The following is a 3,135-nucleotide window of genomic DNA, read 5'->3' as shown; positions in this document are numbered from 1 at the left end:
GGTTAAAAACCGTAGTAGAACCGTAGCAAGCGAAAATGCAAAAAACTGGGCTGCCTTTTTCTTTTCCCCCTCTCACTTCCCTCCACTCAACCCTATTCCCTTTTCCCCCTCTCACGAAATGCACATTTCCCTCCACTCAACCCTATTCCCTCTCACGTCCATCCCTCTCTCTCTCTCTCTCACTCTCTCTATCTCCCTTGCCGCTCTTCTCTATCTCTCTCAATCTCAATCTCACGCCCGTCAAAACCCCTTTCTCATTCCCTCGCTCTCCCCCTCCCTTTCTCATTCCCTCACTCTTCGGGTTTGCATGTGATGATTCCAATAGAGAAGATGCAGTGGCAGAGGTTCAAGGGGGTTCTAATGGTGGACGCGGAAAGGATTTTGGGGGCTGTCAGATTTGGGCGATGGCCTGACCTGATGGGTTTGTGGGGACTACAATGAGGGTGGATTCGGCTTGATTAGATTGCAATGGGCGACATCTATGGTCGAAGGTTGGATGAGGACAGAGGTTTTCAGCGATTGCGACTAAGGAGAGATGGGTTTTCAGTTTTCAATAAGGGGACGGTGGTGGGTTTCGATGAGCGGAGATGATAGGTCTGAGTTGATGCCGAATCTGTAACCCAGGCGGATCAGAGATGGTGACAGATTTGAGCAGATGTCGGATTTGGTGAGTGAAGATGAAGAACCGAGCTCGAGCAGTGCCATTACTTCAGAAGGTGATGTTAGTGGCTATTAACATGCTGCTATATCTACATAGTATTTGGTCTATCAAGTTCATCCATAGTTCCACAAGGCATTTGTCCACCGTGGGTACATGTCTTTCCTTCTTCTCTTAGTCTTTTGCCTGTGTGATTCCTAGAGATCATGCTTTTGTTAGATTCTTGCAAGCAGTTTTCATTTATTTGATGCTTTCTTAAATGTAGATGTCCTCCATTCAGGTGAGGATCTGCAGGTTTCTTTGCTATAAAAAGAGTTTCAGGGGACTTGCTCTTGAAGAGGACAGTTCGTTTCATCTGTTGCGACCATGAAGAAAGTATTTGATCAGATTATTAGGGACCTGTTAGAAGTGCTCTTTGATCTTTGTTTATAAATTATGTAATTTTCATTGGTTTGGTGATAAGTTGTTCTTGAAGTGCTTAGGATGTTTTAGTACTTACATAATGGAATTAATCAAACCAATGAAGACTTTCTGGTTGCATCTGGTTGCCAGCCTAGATAAAGGAGAGGGGTTGCATCTGGTTGGCAGCTGCCATCAAGCTTATGCCATTACTTCGATCATGAATCCTAACAATATGACATGCCAAACAAAATATTATAATAAGAATAACAACAACAACAACAACATTAACAACAAGTCCTGCTTATACTCCAGTCTAAATACAAAAACTCCAGTCCTGTTTTATACTCCAGTCTAAATATATAAAAAGAAAACCAGGATTGAAATTGAGAAGAATATATAACTTGATATCCCCACTGAAACCCAGGTTAACGAATCCATTGTTGTCAGGTTTGCAGTTGGGAATGATGATGAGATTTTTTTTTCCCAGAAAGGAATATATAGACCATAAAGTTTATTTATGAGCACAACTCACTTTGTTTTTTTTTTAAAAGATGGTCAAAGTTCTTGTCTACCTACAAATTTTGTTAATTTTCCTTGCTTTACTTTTAGCTTCTGACAGGTAAAATTTCAATGAATGAGTGATTTCGATCAAAATGAAGGCTTTAAACTATTGTACATTTGTAGTGGTTCAGATTTTGTCAGGTTGTGGTCAAATATGTAAATTGTTGAAACACACATACATGGATGTCTCATGAACCCGCAAAGCGACATTTTTGATTTTATGTATGTGTATTGCGTAGCGAGTATGTATGTGCATGCACATATGTATTAATGTAGGTTGTTTGTGGTTGATCTCAAACATCAGAAAGAAGCTTTGTATATGCATTTAAATGCTCCTTTTTGTAACCATATTTGTTAGTTGAATGTTAACCACTGTCCATTTGTGCTATAGAGGAAACTTCTTGTACTATATAGAACCACAACCCATTTTAAACATGTGTACAAGAAACCCCAACATGACCAATTTTGTTTGTTCCCAAACTGAGTTGGGTGTATTTTTCTCTTTTCTTTTTGCAGGATGCATTTGTGCTCTGCAAAATTTTAAAAAATAGTAGACCAGGCCCGAAAAATGGTGAACAGCATGGAGCACCATTTAGAGAAGAAGATTGATCATGAATATTTTTGTCATAGCAAGGTACTGCGGTATTTTTGTTATCATTCTATGGTACATTTTGAAGGGCTTTCCTTGATGTGATGCAGTCCGAATTTATTCATTTTTGTAATATGTGCAGGCTTGTCAATGTTCATAATTGCTAGCATGTTTGATGATCTTTAATTTAGTGTTTTGATGGTCTGATACATTGGTTTTTCCTTTACCCAAAATAGCATTTGGTTGACTGCACTCTGTAGTATGCAGCATGATTTTTTATTTTATTTTTTGTTTTGTTTTGCTTTGTTTTTTTTTTGTTTTTTGTTTTTTGGTTTCTTTTAAGAACTTCCCATCCCACTTAGAAATTTTAGAAAGTGCTTGTATAAAAATGTTGCTTTAACCTTGCTGTCCATATGTGCTATGAGTGATTCAGTAGAAAGAGATATGGAGCTGTTGGTGAGAAATGAACATTCATCATGGCCTGAGGGTAAACAGGAAAATGCTTTGTTATGGCTAACCATATCAGAAATCTCCATTTTGTACATTGCAAATGCAAACAGAATGTAATCAAATTTCTTTCAAGTGGGACATCCATTGCTTGACAAAAGAAAAAAAAATGTATTGGCCCTGTAAGTATTTTTGGACTGACAGCTATCTCTGTTGGTGCAAATTAGCTGGACTGTCCAAATCGCCTTACCATGAAGCCAGATATCCATGGTTTTTAGCTCATTGTTTTGTTTTCAAAGCTAATATTCTTACTCACGGTTGTCTCCTGGACCGACGTAAATCCCTAATTATATGCATCTTGATGGTTCTTTCCTCTATTAATGCATTTTGTACTTGGTTTTTATTAGCTCATGATCTGCTCTCAATGGTAATTTCATGTTCTTAGTCATATTGTTCTTACTCACGGTTTTTTTTTTCC

General features: G+C 38.2%; 1 long non-coding RNA gene across 1 annotated transcript; it reads left to right on the top strand.

Moving 5' to 3' along the window:
- Positions 1 to 223: 223 nt before the first annotated feature.
- On the top strand, positions 224 to 1,139 carry LOC131225311 (uncharacterized). The gene is made up of 2 exons (XR_009161294.1): positions 224 to 594; positions 646 to 1,139. It is a non-coding gene; the product is annotated as an uncharacterized LOC131225311 (long non-coding RNA).
- The last annotated feature ends 1,996 nt before the right edge of the window (positions 1,140 to 3,135 follow it).

The sequence above is a fragment of the Magnolia sinica genome, chromosome 14 (genome assembly GCF_029962835.1).
Source record: "Magnolia sinica isolate HGM2019 chromosome 14, MsV1, whole genome shotgun sequence".
Classification (NCBI taxonomy): domain Eukaryota; kingdom Viridiplantae; phylum Streptophyta; class Magnoliopsida; order Magnoliales; family Magnoliaceae; genus Magnolia; species Magnolia sinica.
This window is presented reverse-complemented; position numbering and strand designations above follow the sequence as displayed.